The sequence below is a fragment of the Cucurbita maxima genome, unplaced genomic scaffold, assembly GCF_002738345.1.
Source record: "Cucurbita maxima cultivar Rimu unplaced genomic scaffold, Cmax_1.0 Cma_Scf00031, whole genome shotgun sequence".
NCBI classification, from domain to species: domain Eukaryota; kingdom Viridiplantae; phylum Streptophyta; class Magnoliopsida; order Cucurbitales; family Cucurbitaceae; genus Cucurbita; species Cucurbita maxima.
In genome coordinates this window covers 1,681,975-1,699,121 of record NW_019272047.1, presented here as the reverse complement: position 1 = coordinate 1,699,121, position 17,147 = coordinate 1,681,975, and the positions used below count along the sequence as shown (strand labels likewise).

At 41.0% G+C, this 17,147-nt stretch overlaps 18 non-coding genes across 18 annotated transcripts; 2 read left to right on the top strand and 16 right to left on the bottom strand.

Moving 5' to 3' along the window:
• Positions 1 to 111: 111 nt before the first annotated feature.
• Positions 112 to 183, bottom strand: TRNAH-GUG. Its single transcript has one exon. It is a non-coding gene; the product is annotated as a tRNA-His (tRNA).
• A 250-nt stretch (positions 184 to 433) lies between these two features.
• TRNAH-GUG lies at positions 434 to 505 on the bottom strand. The gene has a single exon. It is a non-coding gene; the product is annotated as a tRNA-His (tRNA).
• A 1,377-nt stretch (positions 506 to 1,882) lies between these two features.
• TRNAH-GUG lies at positions 1,883 to 1,954 on the bottom strand. The gene has a single exon. It is a non-coding gene; the product is annotated as a tRNA-His (tRNA).
• Positions 1,955 to 2,043: 89 nt separating this feature from the next.
• Positions 2,044 to 2,115, bottom strand: TRNAH-GUG. The gene has a single exon. It is a non-coding gene; the product is annotated as a tRNA-His (tRNA).
• A 511-nt stretch (positions 2,116 to 2,626) lies between these two features.
• TRNAH-GUG lies at positions 2,627 to 2,698 on the bottom strand. The gene has a single exon. It is a non-coding gene; the product is annotated as a tRNA-His (tRNA).
• A 674-nt stretch (positions 2,699 to 3,372) lies between these two features.
• On the bottom strand, positions 3,373 to 3,444 carry TRNAH-GUG. Its single transcript has one exon. It is a non-coding gene; the product is annotated as a tRNA-His (tRNA).
• Positions 3,445 to 3,694: 250 nt separating this feature from the next.
• Positions 3,695 to 3,766, bottom strand: TRNAH-GUG. Its single transcript has one exon. It is a non-coding gene; the product is annotated as a tRNA-His (tRNA).
• Positions 3,767 to 4,010: 244 nt separating this feature from the next.
• TRNAH-GUG lies at positions 4,011 to 4,082 on the bottom strand. Its single transcript has one exon. It is a non-coding gene; the product is annotated as a tRNA-His (tRNA).
• Positions 4,083 to 7,069: 2,987 nt separating this feature from the next.
• TRNAH-GUG lies at positions 7,070 to 7,141 on the bottom strand. The gene has a single exon. It is a non-coding gene; the product is annotated as a tRNA-His (tRNA).
• An 89-nt stretch (positions 7,142 to 7,230) lies between these two features.
• Positions 7,231 to 7,302, bottom strand: TRNAH-GUG. Its single transcript has one exon. It is a non-coding gene; the product is annotated as a tRNA-His (tRNA).
• An 89-nt stretch (positions 7,303 to 7,391) lies between these two features.
• TRNAH-GUG lies at positions 7,392 to 7,463 on the bottom strand. The gene has a single exon. It is a non-coding gene; the product is annotated as a tRNA-His (tRNA).
• A 250-nt stretch (positions 7,464 to 7,713) lies between these two features.
• Positions 7,714 to 7,785, bottom strand: TRNAH-GUG. Its single transcript has one exon. It is a non-coding gene; the product is annotated as a tRNA-His (tRNA).
• Positions 7,786 to 8,166: 381 nt separating this feature from the next.
• Positions 8,167 to 8,238, bottom strand: TRNAH-GUG. Its single transcript has one exon. It is a non-coding gene; the product is annotated as a tRNA-His (tRNA).
• A 126-nt stretch (positions 8,239 to 8,364) lies between these two features.
• Positions 8,365 to 8,436, bottom strand: TRNAH-GUG. Its single transcript has one exon. It is a non-coding gene; the product is annotated as a tRNA-His (tRNA).
• An 89-nt stretch (positions 8,437 to 8,525) lies between these two features.
• On the bottom strand, positions 8,526 to 8,597 carry TRNAH-GUG. Its single transcript has one exon. It is a non-coding gene; the product is annotated as a tRNA-His (tRNA).
• A 457-nt stretch (positions 8,598 to 9,054) lies between these two features.
• On the bottom strand, positions 9,055 to 9,126 carry TRNAH-GUG. Its single transcript has one exon. It is a non-coding gene; the product is annotated as a tRNA-His (tRNA).
• A 5,458-nt stretch (positions 9,127 to 14,584) lies between these two features.
• TRNAK-UUU lies at positions 14,585 to 14,656 on the top strand. Its single transcript has one exon. It is a non-coding gene; the product is annotated as a tRNA-Lys (tRNA).
• Positions 14,657 to 14,977: 321 nt separating this feature from the next.
• TRNAK-UUU lies at positions 14,978 to 15,049 on the top strand. The gene has a single exon. It is a non-coding gene; the product is annotated as a tRNA-Lys (tRNA).
• Positions 15,050 to 17,147: the final 2,098 nt, after the last annotated feature.

Genomic DNA, 17,147 nt, shown 5'->3' with positions numbered 1-17,147 from the left:
GGTCTCCACGGCCACAACGTGGAATTCTCACCACTAAACTACAGCCACTAGGATATTTAGCCGACAACCAACAGACTTACAATTTGTTCGTTTGTCTCTAGAAAAAGAGAATGTGGCTGCTGGGATTCGAGCCCAGGTCTCCACGGCCACAACGTGGAATTCTCACCACTAAACTACAGCCACTTGGATATTTAGCCGACATTCATCACTATCATGATTAAGGATAAACCAACAGACTTCAAATTTGCTCGTTTGTCTCTAGAAAAAGAGAATGTGGCTGCTGGGATTCAAGCCCAGGTCTCCACAGCCACAACGTGGAATTCTCACCACTAAACTACAGCCACTAGGATATTTAGCCGACATTCATCACTATCATGATTAAGGATAAACCAACAGACTTCAAATTTGCTCGTTTGTCTCTAGAAAAAGAGAATGTGGCTGCTGGGATTCGAGCCCAGGTCTCCACGGCCACAACGTGGAATTCTCACCACTAAACTACAGCCACTAGGATATTTAGCCGACATTCATCACTATCATGATTAAGGATAAACCCACAGACTTCAAATTTGCTCGTTTGTCTCTAGAAACAGAGAATGTGGCTGCTGGGATTCAAGCCCAGGTCTCCACAGCCACAACGTGGAATTCTCACCACTAAACTACAGCCACTAGGATATTTAGCCGACATTCATCACTATCATGATTAAGGATAAACCCACAGACTTCAAATTTGCTCGTTTGTCTCTAGAAACAGAGAATGTGGCTGCTGGGATTCAAGCCCAGGTCTCCACAGCCACAACGTGGAATTCTCACCACTAAACTACAGCCACTTGGATATTTAGCCGACATTCATCACTATCATGATTAAGGATAAACCCACAGACTTCAAATTTGCTCGTTTGTCTCTAGAAACAGAGAATGTGGCTGCTGGGATTCAAGCCCAGGTCTCCACAGCCACAACGTGGAATTCTCACCACTAAACTACAGCCACTAGGATATTTAGCCGACATTCATCACTATCATGATTAAGGATAAACCCACAGACTTCAAATTTGCTCGTTTGTCTCTAGAAACAGAGAATGTGGCTGCTGGGATTCAAGCCCAGGTCTCCACAGCCACAACGTGGAATTCTCACCACTAAACTACAGCCACTAGGATATTTAGCCGACATTCATCACTATCATGATTAAGGATAAACCCACAGACTTCAAATTTGCTCGTTTGTCTCTAGAAACAGAGAATGTGGCTGCTGGGATTCAAGCCCAGGTCTCCACAGCCACAACGTGGAATTCTCACCACTAAACTACAGCCACTAGGATATTTAGCCGACATTCATCACTATCATGATTAAGGATAAACCCACAGACTTCAAATTTGCTCGTTTGTCTCTAGAAACAGAGAATGTGGCTGCTGGGATTCAAGCCCAGGTCTCCACAGCCACAACGTGGAATTCTCACCACTAAACTACAGCCACTAGGATATTTAGCCGACATTCATCACTATCATGATTAAGGATAAACCCACAGACTTCAAATTTGCTCGTTTGTCTCTAGAAACAGAGAATGTGGCTGCTGGGATTCAAGCCCAGGTCTCCACAGCCACAACGTGGAATTCTCACCACTAAACTACAGCCACTAGGATATTTAGCCGACATTCATCACTATCATGATTAAGGATAAACCCACAGACTTCAAATTTGCTCGTTTGTCTCTAGAAACAGAGAATGTGGCTGCTGGGATTCAAGCCCAGGTCTCCACAGCCACAACGTGGAATTCTCACCACTAAACTACAGCCACTAGGATATTTAGCCGACATTCATCACTATCATGATTAAGGATAAACCAACAGACTTCAAATTTGCTCGTTTGTCTCTAGAAACAGAGAATGTGGCTGCTGGGATTCGAGCCCAGGTCTCCACGGCCACAACGTGGAATTCTCACCACTAAACTACAGCCACTAGGATATTTAGCCGACATTCATCACTATCATGATTAAGGATAAACCAACAGACTTCAAATTTGCTCGTTTGTCTCTAGAAAAAGAGAATGTGGCTGCTGGGATTCGAGCCCAGGTCTCCACGGCCACAACGTGGAATTCTCACCACTAAACTACAGCCACTTGGATATTTGGCCGACATTCATCACTATCATGATTAAGGATAAACCAACAGACTTCAAATTTTTCTCGTTAGTCTCTAGAAAAAGAGAATGTGGCTGCAGGGATTCGAGCCCAGGTCTCCTCGGCCACAACGTGGAATTCTCACCACTAAACTAGTGCCACTTGGATATTTGGCCGACATTCATCACTATCACGATTAACGATAAACCAACAGACTTCAAATTTGCTCGTTTGTCTCTAGAAAAAGAGAATGTGGCAGGGATTCGAAGCCAAGTCTCCACAGCTACAACGTGGAATTCTCACAACTAAACTACCTTCAAATTTGCTCGTTTGTCTCTAGAAAAAGAGAATGTGGCGAATAGGATTCGAGCCCAGGTCTCCACGGCCACAACGTGGAATTCTCACCACTAAACTACAGCCACTTGGATATTTGGCTGACATTCATCACTATCATGATTAAGGATAAACCAACAGACTTCAAATTTGCTCGTTTGTCTCTAGAAAAAGAGATTGTGGCTGCTGGGATTCGAGCCCAGGTCTCCACGGCCACAACGTGGAATTCTCACCACTAAACTACAGCCACTTGGATATTTGGCCGACATTCATTACTATCATGATTAAGGATAAACCAACAGACTTCAAATTTGCTCGTTTATCTCAAGAAGAAGAGAATGTGGCTGCAGGGATTCGAGCCGAGGTCTCCACGGCCACAACGTGGAATTCTCACCACTAAACTACAGCCACTTGAATATTTGGCCGACATTCATCACTATCATGATTAAGGATAAACCAACAGACTTCAAATTTGCTCGTTTGTCTCTAGAAAAAGAGAATGTGGCTGCTCGGATTTGAGCCCAGGTCTCCACGGCCACAACGTGAAATTCTCACCACTAAACTACAGCCACTTGGATATTTGGCCGACATTCATTACTATTATGATTAAGGATAAACCAACAGACTTCCAATTTGCTCGTTTATCTCAAGAAGAAGAGAATGTGGCTGCAGGGATTCGAGCCAAGGTCTCCACGGCCACAACGTGGAATTCTCACCACTAAACTACAGCCACTTGGATATTTGGCCGACATTCATCACTATCATGATTAAGGATAAACCAACAGACTTCAAATGGCCGACATTCATCACTATCATGATTAAGGATAAACCAACAGACTTCAAATGGCCGACATTCATCACTATCATGATTAAGGATAAACCAACAGACTTCAAATTTGCTCGTTTGTCTCTAGAAAAAGAGAATGTGGCTGCTGGGATTCGAGCCCAGGTCTCCACGGCCACAACGTGGAATTCTCACCACTAAACTACAGCCACTTGGATATTTAGCCGACATTCATCACTATCATGATTAAGGATAAACAACCAGACTTCAAATTTGCTCGTTTGTCTCTAGAAACAGAGAATGTGGCTGCTGGGATTCAAGCCCAGGTCTCCACAGCCACAACGTGGAATTCTCACCACTAAACTACAGCCACTTGGATATTTAGCCGACATTCATCACTATCATGATTAAGGATAAACAACCAGACTTCAAATTTGCTCGTTTGTCTCTAGAAAAAGAGAATGTGGCTGCTGGGATTCGAGCCCAGGTCTCCACGGCCACAACGTGGAATTCTCACCACTAAACTACTGCCACTTGGATATTTAGCCGACATTCATCACTATCATGATTAAGGATAAACAACCAGACTTCAAATTTGCTCGTTTGTCTCTAGAAACAGAGAATGTGGCTGCTGGGATTCGAACCCAGGTCTCCACAGCCACAACGTGGAATTCTCACCACTAAGCCACTTGGATATTTAGCCGACATTCATCACTATCATGATTAAGGATAAATCAACCAACTTCGAATTTGCTCGTTTGTCTCTAGAAACAGAGAATGTGGCTGCTGGGATTCAAGCCCAGGTCTCCACGGCCACAACGTGGAATTCTCACCACTAAACTACAGCCACTTGGATATTTAGCCGACATTCATCACTATCATGATTAAGGATAAACAACCAGACTTCAAATTTGCTCGTTTGTCTCTAGAAACAGAGAATGTGGCTGCTGGGATTCAAGCCCAGGTCTCCACAGCCACAACGTGGAATTCTCACCACTAAACTACAGCCACTTGGATATTTAGCCGACATTCATCACTATCATGATTAAGGATAAACAACCAGACTTCAAATTTGCTCGTTTGTCTCTAGAAACAGAGAATGTGGCTGCTGGGATTCAAGCCCAGGTCTCCACAGCCACAACGTGGAATTCTCACCACTAAACTACAGCCACTTGGATATTTAGCCGACATTCATCACTATCATGATTAAGGATAAACAACCAGACTTCAAATTTGCTCGTTTGTCTCTAGAAACAGAGAATGTGGCTGCTGGGATTCAAGCCCAGGTCTCCACAGCCACAACGTGGAATTCTCACCACTAAACTACAGCCACTTGGATATTTAGCCGACATTCATCACTATCATGATTAAGGATAAACAACCAGACTTCAAATTTGCTCGTTTGTCTCTAGAAACAGAGAATGTGGCTGCTGGGATTCAAGCCCAGGTCTCCACAGCCACAACGTGGAATTCTCACCACTAAACTACAGCCACTTGGATATTTAGCCGACATTCATCACTATCATGATTAAGGATAAACAACCAGACTTCAAATTTGCTCGTTTGTCTCTAGAAACAGAGAATGTGGCTGCTGGGATTCAAGCCCAGGTCTCCACAGCCACAACGTGGAATTCTCACCACTAAACTACAGCCACTTGGATATTTAGCCGACATTCATCACTATCATGATTAAGGATAAACAACCAGACTTCAAATTTGCTCGTTTGTCTCTAGAAACAGAGAATGTGGCTGCTGGGATTCAAGCCCAGGTCTCCACAGCCACAACGTGGAATTCTCACCACTAAACTACAGCCACTTGGATATTTAGCCGACATTCATCACTATCATGATTAAGGATAAACAACCAGACTTCAAATTTGCTCGTTTGTCTCTAGAAACAGAGAATGTGGCTGCTGGGATTCAAGCCCAGGTCTCCACAGCCACAACGTGGAATTCTCACCACTAAACTACAGCCACTTGGATATTTAGCCGACATTCATCACTATCATGATTAAGGATAAACAACCAGACTTCAAATTTGCTCGTTTGTCTCTAGAAACAGAGAATGTGGCTGCTGGGATTCAAGCCCAGGTCTCCACAGCCACAACGTGGAATTCTCACCACTAAACTACAGCCACTTGGATATTTAGCCGACATTCATCACTATCATGATTAAGGATAAACAACCAGACTTCAAATTTGCTCGTTTGTCTCTAGAAACAGAGAATGTGGCTGCTGGGATTCAAGCCCAGGTCTCCACAGCCACAACGTGGAATTCTCACCACTAAACTACAGCCACTTGGATATTTAGCCGACATTCATCACTATCATGATTAAGGATAAACAACCAGACTTCAAATTTGCTCGTTTGTCTCTAGAAACAGAGAATGTGGCTGCTGGGATTCAAGCCCAGGTCTCCACAGCCACAACGTGGAATTCTCACCACTAAACTACAGCCACTTGGATATTTAGCCGACATTCATCACTATCATGATTAAGGATAAACAACCAGACTTCAAATTTGCTCGTTTGTCTCTAGAAACAGAGAATGTGGCTGCTGGGATTCAAGCCCAGGTCTCCACAGCCACAACGTGGAATTCTCACCACTAAACTACAGCCACTTGGATATTTAGCCGACATTCATCACTATCATGATTAAGGATAAACAACCAGACTTCAAATTTGCTCGTTTGTCTCTAGAAACAGAGAATGTGGCTGCTGGGATTCAAGCCCAGGTCTCCACAGCCACAACGTGGAATTCTCACCACTAAACTACAGCCACTTGGATATTTAGCCGACATTCATCACTATCATGATTAAGGATAAACAACCAGACTTCAAATTTGCTCGTTTGTCTCTAGAAACAGAGAATGTGGCTGCTGGGATTCAAGCCCAGGTCTCCACAGCCACAACGTGGAATTCTCACCACTAAACTACAGCCACTTGGATATTTAGCCGACATTCATCACTATCATGATTAAGGATAAACAACCAGACTTCAAATTTGCTCGTTTGTCTCTAGAAACAGAGAATGTGGCTGCTGGGATTCAAGCCCAGGTCTCCACAGCCACAACGTGGAATTCTCACCACTAAACTACAGCCACTTGGATATTTAGCCGACATTCATCACTATCATGATTAAGGATAAACAACCAGACTTCAAATTTGCTCGTTTGTCTCTAGAAACAGAGAATGTGGCTGCTGGGATTCAAGCCCAGGTCTCCACAGCCACAACGTGGAATTCTCACCACTAAACTACAGCCACTTGGATATTTAGCCGACATTCATCACTATCATGATTAAGGATAAACAACCAGACTTCAAATTTGCTCGTTTGTCTCTAGAAACAGAGAATGTGGCTGCTGGGATTCAAGCCCAGGTCTCCACAGCCACAACGTGGAATTCTCACCACTAAACTACAGCCACTTGGATATTTAGCCGACATTCATCACTATCATGATTAAGGATAAACAACCAGACTTCAAATTTGCTCGTTTGTCTCTAGAAACAGAGAATGTGGCTGCTGGGATTCAAGCCCAGGTCTCCACAGCCACAACGTGGAATTCTCACCACTAAACTACAGCCACTTGGATATTTAGCCGACATTCATCACTATCATGATTAAGGATAAACAACCAGACTTCAAATTTGCTCGTTTGTCTCTAGAAACAGAGAATGTGGCTGCTGGGATTCAAGCCCAGGTCTCCACAGCCACAACGTGGAATTCTCACCACTAAACTACAGCCACTTGGATATTTAGCCGACATTCATCACTATCATGATTAAGGATAAACAACCAGACTTCAAATTTGCTCGTTTGTCTCTAGAAAAAGAGAATGTGGCTGCTGGGATTCGAGCCCAGGTCTCCACAGCCACAACGTGGAATTCTCACCACTAAACTACAGCCACTTGGATATTTAGCCGACATTCATCACTATCATGATTAAGGATAAACAACCAGACTTCAAATTTGCTCGTTTGTCTCTAGAAAAAGAGAATGTGGCTGCTGGGATTCGAGCCCAGGTCTCCACGGCCACAACGTGGAATTCTCACCACTAAACTACAGCCACTTGGATAATTAGTTGACATTCATCACTATCATGATTAAGGATAAACCAACAGACTTCAAATTTGCTCGTTTGTCTCTAGAAAAAGAGAATGTGGCTGCTGGGATTCGAGCCCAGGTCTCCACGGCCACAACGTGGAATTCTCACCACTAAACTACAGCCACTTGGATATTTAGCTAACATTCATCACTTTCATGATTAAGGATAAACAAACAACCTTCAAATTTGTTCGTTTGTCTCTAGAAAAAGAGAATGTGGCTGCTGGAATTCGAGCCCAGGTCTCCACAACCACAACGTGGAATTCTCACCACTAAACTACAACCACTTGGATATTTGGCTGACATTCATCACTATCATGATTAAGGATAAACCAACAGACTTCAAATTTGCTCGTTTGTCTCTAGAAAAAGAAAATGTGGCTGCTGGGATTCGAGCCCAGGTCTCCACGGCCACAACGTGGAATTCTCACCACTAAACTACAACCACTTGGACAGTTAGCACTTGGATATTTAGCCGACATTCATCACTATCATGATTAAGGATAAACCAACAGACTTCAAATTTGCTCGTTTGTCTCTAGAAAAAAAGAATGTGGCTGCTGGGATTCAAGCCCAGGTCATTATCTCGTTTGTCTCTAGAAAAAGAGAATGTGGCTGCTGGGATTCAAGCCCAGGTCATTATCTCGTTTGTCTCTAGAAAAAGAGAATGTGGCTGCTGGGATTCAAGCCCAGGTCTCCACAGCCACAACGTGGAATTCTCACCACTAAACTGCAGTCACTTGGATATTTAGCTAATATTCATCACTATCATGATTAAGGATAAACCAACAGACTTCAAATTTGCTCGTTTGTCTCTAGAAAAAGAGAATGTGGCTGCTGGGATTCGAGCCCAGGTCTCCACGGCCACAACGTGGAATTCTCACCACTAAACTACAGCCACTTGGATATTTGGCCGACATTCATCACTATCATGATTAAGGATAAACCAACAGACTTCAAATGGCCGACATTCATCACTATCATGATTAAGGATAAACCATGCTCGTTTGTCTCTAGAAAAAGAGAATGTGGCTGCTGGGATTCGAGCCCAGGTCTCCACGGCCACAACGTGGAATTCTCACCACTAAACTACAGCCACTTGGATATTTGGCCGACATTCATCACTATCATGATTAAGGATAAACCAACAGACTTCAAATTTGCTCGTTTGTCTCTAGAAAAAGAGAATGTGGCTGCTGGGATTCGAGCCCAGGTCTCCACGGCCACAACGTGGAATTCTCACCACTAAAATACAGCCACTTGGATATTTGGCCGACATTCATTACTATCATGATTAAGGATATACCAACAGACTTCAAATTTGCTCGTTTATCTCTAGAAGAAGAGAATGTGGCTGTAGGGATTCGAGCCGAGGTCTCCACGGCCACAACGTGGAATTCTCACCACTAAACTAGTGCCACTTGGATATTTGGCCGACATTCATCACTATCATGATTAAGGATAAACCAACAGATGGGATTCGAGCTCAGGTCTCTACGGCCACATCGTTGAATTCTCTCTACGGCCACAACGTTGAATTCTCACAACTAAGCAAGTTGGATATTAAGCTGACATTCATCACTATCATGATTAAGGATAAATCAACAAACTTCAAATTTACTTGTTTGTCTCTAGAAAAAGAGAATGTGGCTGGGATTTGAGCACAAGTCTCCACGACCACAACGTGGAATTCTCGTTTGTCTTTAGAAAAAGAGATTGTGGCTACTGAGATTCGAGCCCAGGTCTCCACGACCACAACGTGGAATTCTCACCACTAAACTATAGCCACTTGGATATTTAGCTGACATTCATCACTATCATGATTAAGGATAAACCAACATACTTCAAATTTGCTCGTTTGTCTCTAGAAAAAGAGAATGGTGGCTGCTGGGATTCGAGCCCAGGTCTCCACGGCCACAACGTGGAATTCTCACCACTAAACTAGTGCCACTTAAATATTTGGCCGACATTCATCACTATCATGATTAAGGATAAACCAACAGATGAGATTCGAACTCAGGTCTCTATGGACACAACGTTGAATTCTCACCACTAAGCAAGTTTGATATTTAGCCGACATTCATCACTATCATGATTAAGGATAAATAAACAAACTTCAAATTTGCTCGTTTGTCTCTAGAAAAAGAGAACGTGGCTGCCTTGGATTCGAGCACAAGTCTCCACGGCCACAACGTGGAATTTCACCACTAAACTACAGCCACTTGGATATTTGGCCGACATTGATTACTGTCATGATTAAGGATAAACCAACAGACTTCAAATTTGCTTGTTTGTCTCTAGAAGAAGAGAATGTGGCTATTGGGATTCAAGCCTAGGTCTCCACGGCCACAACATGGAATTCTCACCACTAAACTACAACCACTTGAATGTTTAGATTTAGCCGACATTTATCACTATCACGATTAAGGATAAACCAACAGACTTCAAATTTGCTCGTTTGTCTCTAGAAAAACAGAATGTGGCTGCTGGGATTCGAGCCGAGGTCTCCACGGCCACAACGTGGAATTCTCACCACTAAACTACAACCACTTTGATAGGATTCGAGCCCAGGTCTCTACGGCCATAATGTTGAATTCTAACCACTAAACTAAGTGAATATTTGGCTAACATTCATGATTTAAGGATAAACCACCAACATACTTCAAATTTGCTCATTTATCTCTAGAATAAGAGAATGTGGCTGCTGGGATTCGAGCCCAAGTCTCCACGACCACAACGTAGAATTCTCATCACTAAACTACAGCCACTTGTGTTTTTAGCTAACATTCATCACTTTCATGATTTAGGGTAAACCAACCGACTTCAAATTTACTCGTTTGTAGCTAGAAAAAGCAAATGTGACTATTAAGATTCAAGCCCAGGTCTCCATGGCCCCAACACGAAATTCTAAGCACTAAACTACAACAACTTGGATATTTAGCCAACATTCATCACTTTCATGATTAAGGATAAACCATCAAACTTCAAATTTGTTCGTTTATAGCTAAAAAAGGCAAATGTGGTTGCTGGGATTTGAGCCTAGGTCTCCATGATCAGAACATGAAATTATCAACACTAAACCATGAATTTATCACTTCAATGATTAAAGATAAACCACAAACTTCAAATTTGCTCGTTTGTAGCTAGAATAAGCAAATGTGGCTGTTGTGTTGGGATTGAAGCCCAGTTCTCACAACCACAACATGGAATTCTCACCACTAAACTACAGATTCATCACTTTAATAATTAAGGATAAACCAATAAACTTCAAATTTGTTCGTAGAATAAGCAAAAGTGGCTGTTTGAATTCGAGCCCAGTTCTCACAACCACAAACTTCATATTTTCTCGTATGTAGCTAGAATAACCAAATGTGGCTGTTGGGATTCGAGGCCAGTTCTCCCAGCCACAACACGTGGAATTCTCACTACTAAACTACAGCCACTTGGATATTTTGCAACATTCATCACTTTCACTATTAAGTATAAACGAACAAACTTCTAATTTGCTTGTCTGTAGCTAGAAAAAGCAAATGTTGCTGCCCTCTCCAAGTGTGCTTGTTCCCCCCTTCTTCCTTACCATGGCAAGTCTTTGTGAAATAACTCCGATGAGAAGAAAAAAAGAAGGCGTTAAGAAACCCTCCTGGCCCAACCCTAGACACTCTAAGATCCTTTTTCAAATCTCCTGGTCCCTGCGGAAGAAAGGAAAAAGAATTTCATGTTCTTCCTTTCACTTTCGGGAAGCGAGGATTAAGAAAATCTTATTAATTGGAGTTTTCTTCAAACCTCCGGGAAAAGCATGAAAAAAAAAGGCTCGAATGGTACGATCCCTCCGTCACCCCAGAATGAAAGGGGCGATCTCGTAGTTCTTGGTCTGTGAAGATACGTTGTTAGGTGCTCCGTTTTATTTTCCTATTGAGGCCGAACCTAAACTTGTACTTGAGAGATAGTTGTCCATATACTGATAAGGGATGTATGGATTCTCAAGAAGAGAGGAGCCGAGGTGGTCCCCCCCGGACATCCAGGATCCCACGAGTGAATAGAAAGTTTGATCTACATTGGATCTCACCTGAATCAACCCATCTATCCTCCTGAGGAGAAGTTTGGTTTCAAACCCCGGTTCAAACAGTTGAAGTACGCCATGCTAATGTGCTTTGGATGATCCACATCTCAGGGTCAGGCGCTGATGAGCGAACTATCCATGTGGCTGAGAGCCCTCACAGCCCAAGCACAACGACGCAATTATCAGGGGCGCGCTCTACCACTAAGCTTAATAGCCCATCGTGCGGGCCTCCCGCTGGGGCCCGTTATATGCCAAAAGCGAGAGAAACCCCATCCATCTCGACGCAATTATCAGGGGCGCGCTCTACCACTAAGCTTAATAGCCCATCGTGCGGGCCTCCCGCTGGGGCCCGTTATATGCCAAAAGCGAGAGAAACCCCATCCCTCTCTTTCCTTTTTTAGGTGACCGATAGGAATATCTACACAGTTAAGTTGAGGGTGCTAGAGCTAGAGCGATTTTCAAGTTGATCTAGCACAATATACTTCTAGAGTACCAAGCCCTAGAGGATCGTGAGCGTCAATCACAAGTATAGATATAAGAGCACCAAGAGGTTGGAATAGCCCTAAGGTGTTAGTCCCGAACGTCCTAGAAACAGTAAACAATATTTAAAGCGTCTAGACGCCCTAAGAACCCAGTAAGCCTCCTCGACAAGGATGATTTGGAAAGCCTTATAGGGTTATTGGTAATAAGAATGATGTAACCAAAACCTCTAAAGAAATTTGAGTTACTATTGTGTGAGGGACGATTCAAGGTTGATGTCACGATTTTGTAAGCTAGTCTTGAGGAAGGACTTGACACCACACAGATAGTTAGCTCTTTTATTGCATGTAGAAATGAGTCATGGCTGACGCCTCGATTCTGTAAGCTGGTCCTAAACTGGTCCTAAAGAGCAACTTAGGATTACACAGGTAGTTTTCTTTGTTTATTTTTGCCTCAATCCCATTGGCCATGTAGTTTCTCAAGGTCGGGGGCTACCCCTATACGTACCAGCTCCATTGACTATCCACATGACCAACACCCATCTACCGAACGGATCCACCGTGCCGAGTAATCTATTTAAACTATCAAGTCACATATCATCCTTAAGAAGTCACATGCCTAGCTTAACATTATTATACTAGAGCGAAAAGGTATCGTACATGTGTTAACTTTCTCGTCAGCTCTATGATGGTTTGACGGTCTTGACATGGATTAACATTTTGAAGTTCCTCTATTTTGACTCCTCGAGTTTGGATCGATCAAGAGTACTAGATCCACACCCTCAGATCATCTCTCACAATTCTAATGCACTCTGTCTAGTGGAGGCATTCCATCATAAGTCATCGTCTAGCCAAACTAACGTTCTCACTTTATTCTGAAACTTTTTCTATTACTTATTCTCTATAGAAACGATCACAGATTGAACCACTTGGATTCAATGTACAATCAATCATGCATACAGTCATACATGCTCAACGGGATGATGACATCCATAAAGTACCTAGAATACAGATATATAAATTCTTATCCTCTAATTTAGCACGATTATGTACTAGTAGTAGAAATACAATCCATTACATCACTCAAAAGGGAGGGGGAATGTAACGCTCATGTATCTGTTACTCACAAAGATTAATTATGCAACATGGTCGATATACATGCATGTTAACTTCTAAGTAAGTTACTGGATCGATAAACATGTATGTTGACTTTTAAGTCAGGATCCGGATGAAAGTTGGATTCATTTCCACAAAGTTCCTCCCTTTTCATACTGTCAATTACAGGATCATATTTTTTTTTTCAAACAAATACCGCTTTCGAATTTCCTATCTTACGTTTGCCAATAAGCTCCATTTCAATGTATGCAAACGTCTTTATGGACCATTTCCAACCATACTTTCTTCAATTCTCGGGCAATTTTTGTGAAGCTAGCTCGTTTCTGTTTGCTCACAATGCAGTTCTCATAAGAACCCATATCAACAAATTTCAGACCTTCTAAAACTCCTTTCACAACCAGCATCTCATTTCTTTGACGCTCATATGTCCAAGTTTATTGTGCCATAGACTTGAATTTGAAGCACTCTTAGCAACAACATCCATGTTCATACACCCTGCAGTGGTGTATAAGTTTCCATATTTTGTGTCATGTGCTACCATCATAGCACCCATCAAAATCTTACACGAACTCTTTCCAAACTCTGCTGCATAATCTGTTCTATCTTATTGACCAATAGAGATCAGGTTCTTCGTGAGACAAGTATTATATTTGAAATTCTTTAATGTTCACTTATTTCCTGCAGAAGTTTTTATGCAGACATCCCATTTTCCTTCAATCTCGAAATCTTTGTTGTCATAAGATACACCTCGAAATTTCCAAACTTAAAATTTCGAAAGAGCTCTTTGTTTGGAGATGAATGAAAAGATGCACCTAATCCATAATCCAAGATTCAATCAGATTGTCCACGCTGAGGATTAGAGCATCCTCAATGTCTTCAACTGAATTTATAGAGTCATCATCATCTTCTGATTTATGATTATGCTTCCTCTTTCGTTTTGCACAATTGTTCGAAAGTGACATTTTTCTCCATAACTCCAACAAATTACGTTTGGTCAGTTTTGAAAATTTTTACGGTTCTTTGATTTTGATTGACTTTTTTTTTTTTGCACTTCATTTACTTCTTCCCCTTTGGTCAACACTAAAAGCACCACCAGATGAATTCTCAATTTCTCGTTTGCGAATACTTTCGCTGAGAACTACATCTCGAATTTTATTAAACTTCAGTTTCTCAGATCCTCGGGAACTACTGATTGCGGCAATAACTGTAGCCCACAACACAAGTAAAGATGACATCAAAATCAATGCTTTAATTTTACTTTCGAAATTAATTTCCACATAACTCAGTTAGCTTACAATCATATTGAATTCATTTATATAATCAGCAAGAGATACACCTTTTTGCTACAAATAACCTTCAATTTGCATCTTTCAAAAACCAAAATCGGATCCAGCAAGCTTTTTAAATTCCAATCTTTAAACTATGGGCATGATATAGAGCATATAAATATACCTAGTAAGCGCAACTTATTTGTAGGCTTTCATCACATCCTTGACCTAACAAGACACCAGGGTTTACTCATCATCACTTTTTTATGCCTCAAAAAACTCTCTAACAAGTGGGGACAACATGTGGTACCATGGTTTTGATAAGCCATCTTAGCTCAGTGGTAGAGCGCATGGCTTTTAACCACGTGGTTGTGGGTCTGATCCCCACAGATTGTGCTATAAACTATAAATATCTGCAAAGAACCCAACGACTCTTTGTCTCGAGAATAGTCTTTGATTGTTCTATAAATTAAATATCTGCAAAGAACCCTAAACTTTTTTTTATCGAGAATAGTCTTTAGGACATATCAATATATACCACCAACCTAATACAAAATATGGGTATAAAAATATACCCAATAAACAATACTCATTTGTAGTCTCTCACATCTTTGATCTAGCAAAGATACCACAGTTTACTCTCATCGTCACTTTTTTTCCGCCTCAAATAACTCTCTCTAACAAGTGGGACAACACGTGCTAGCATGGTTGTAACAAGCCATCTTAGCTCAGTGGTAGAGCGTGTGACTTTTAACCACGTGGTAGTGGGTTTGATCCCCACAAATGGCACTATAAATACCCAATGAATGATTATTTATCTTGAGAATAATTTTATGATTATACCACCCTAATACAAAATATGGGTATGATATAGAGTATATAAATATACCCAGTAAGCAATACTAATCTACAATGGCTTTGACAAGTTGTCTTAGCGCGGGACTTTTAACCATATGGTCGTTGGTTCGGCCGTCTCCACAGATGGCGCTATAAATTAAATAGCCGGAAAATACTCATTTATTTTCATTGCATCCTTTGCCTAGCAAAGACACCACATCATGTTTTACTCACTTTTTTTTCGTTTCAAATAAATCTCTCTTACAAGGGGACAACATGTGCTACCATGGTTGTGACAAACCATCAATATATAGCAACCTAATACAAAATATGGGTATGATATAGAGTATATAAATATACCCAGTAAGCAATACTGATCTACAATGATGTGCGCTCTACCACTTACCTAAGATGGCTTGTCACAACTATGTTTAAAAGCATGAGTAACTAATAACATCCATTAGTATTGTGTTCCATCATGAAAGATCATGGTTCCGAGCACTAGGAGAGAGATAAAAGCATGATTGGGGTAAAGGAGAAATGGCTTTGATAGAGCGTGACCCAACACACGAGTTCTCATAGAAAGAGGTCTTAAACGTAGAATAGATCATATCTATATATAGTAAGATAATCTAGTTGTTTACTAGTTTATTACCAAATCATAGATTTAACCACTAGATTATCTTACTATATACAAATATGATCTATTCTACGTTTAACACGAGGAACCTAGAGAGTAGGTGGTCTTACTACCCTCCAATATGGGGATCATCTCCATGGAGACCCGACAGTCTCTGATTCATGTTGCTGCAACAAATGAAGGGAACTGATACAACAAAGATAATATCTAGTAAGCAACCTACTTGTAGGCCCTCATTGCATCAAATCCCTAATAGGTTTCAACAAGCTTTTCTCTAGCCTTAATGAAATTCGACCTAACCCCTCAACTATTTAAGCTTCTATGTAGGTCACGAATTTCAAAAAACATTCCTCATGAGTTAACTATTCGTGTGGTGTCAAGTCCCTCTTTAAGATGAAATTATGGAGTTGCAGTGTCAGTCTTGACTCGTTCCCACATATAATAGAAACTCGCTTCCTTAGCTATCTATCTACGTAGTTTCAAGTCTCTCTCCTAGATCAATTTACAAAATCACGGCATCAATCTTGTTCCGTTTCTACACGCAATAGAAATACTCACCTTTAAATATCTGAGACCGATTTACAAAATCACAACTTTAGCCTTAACTTGTTGCTACATGCAATAGAAATAGTTTGCTTTAAGATAACTACTTGTATAATTCTAAGTCTCTCTTTAAGACCAATATACAAATTCGCGATGTCAGCCTTAACTCATTTCTATACTTAATAGAAGAGACAACTTTCCCTGTGGTCTCAAGCTCTTCCTTAGGACTGATTAAGAGGTTTTTCTATTCATTGTAATTATAGTTTAGTGGTGAGAATTGTAGGGACATAGTTAAGTAGGCCTAGGCTTGAAGCTAAATAATATATTTGTTTTTCAATTTTAAAAAACATTAGTATATTTATTTATTTATTTTTAATTAAATGTTCTGTTTAAAATAACACAAACCATCCTCAAAGGAAGTAATTTTTAAAATATATATTTTTTAAAAATATAGTTAGGAGATGATGTGATCATGTTATTATGCTGGAATCGATAAAGAGCTTGCTACTTTATCTTAACCTTAAACTGTCAAGATGGGCTCTCAAAATATTCTATTGATGTATGATGCAAATTTTGAATGACTTGTTGATAAATGAGCCTTAAGAGTCTATATAATGATGAATGTTTGGCTAAATATCAAAATGGTTATAGTTTAGTGGTAAAAATTTTACGTTGTGGTTGTGAAGACTTGGGCTTGAATCCCAATGGCAACATTTGTTTTTTATGCCCATGAGTTACGAAATGATACAATCATGTTACTACGTAGAAAATGGTAAAGGGTTTACTCTATTGATATACGATATGGAGAATATAATATGGAGACAATTAGGAGCTTACTAGCGTATCCTTAATTGTGAACCATCAAGA